At 58.1% G+C, this 473-nt stretch overlaps 1 pseudogene; it reads left to right on the top strand.

Annotated features, from left to right (window-relative positions):
- LOC101565587 overlaps positions 1–473 on the top strand; it is a 1,532-nt pseudogene continuing 1,059 nt past the window's right edge.

Consider the following 473-nt stretch of genomic DNA (forward strand, 5'->3'; position numbering starts at 1 on the left):
ATGAGGGAGATGGTTCATCTACAGGCCGGGCAGTGCGGCAACCAGATCAGTGCCAAGTTCCGGGAGGTGGTCAGCGACGAGCATGACATTGATCCTACGGGCATGTACCATGGAGACAGCGACCTATAACTGGAGCACATTAGCATGTATTACAATGAGGCCACGGGTGGCAAGTGCGTACCCCGCGCCGTACTGGTGGACCTGGAGCCGGCACCATGGACTCTGTGCGCTCGGGGTCCTTCAGGCCGATATTTAGACCTGACAACTTTGTTCTCGGTCAGAGTGGCACTGGGAACAACTGGGCCAAGGGGTACTACACAGAAGGTGCAGAGCTGGTGGACTCGGTGCTGGATGTTGTGAGAAAGGAAGCCGAGAGCTGCGACTGCCTGCAGGGTTTCCCACTGACCACTCCCTGGGTGGGGGGACTGGGTCTGGGATGGGTACCCTCCTCATCAGCAAGATCCGGGAAGAGT

Source organism: Octodon degus, unplaced genomic scaffold (assembly GCF_000260255.1).
Source record: "Octodon degus isolate 3935 unplaced genomic scaffold, OctDeg1.0 scaffold00205, whole genome shotgun sequence".
In the NCBI taxonomy this organism is placed as follows: Eukaryota; Metazoa; Chordata; class Mammalia; order Rodentia; family Octodontidae; genus Octodon; species Octodon degus.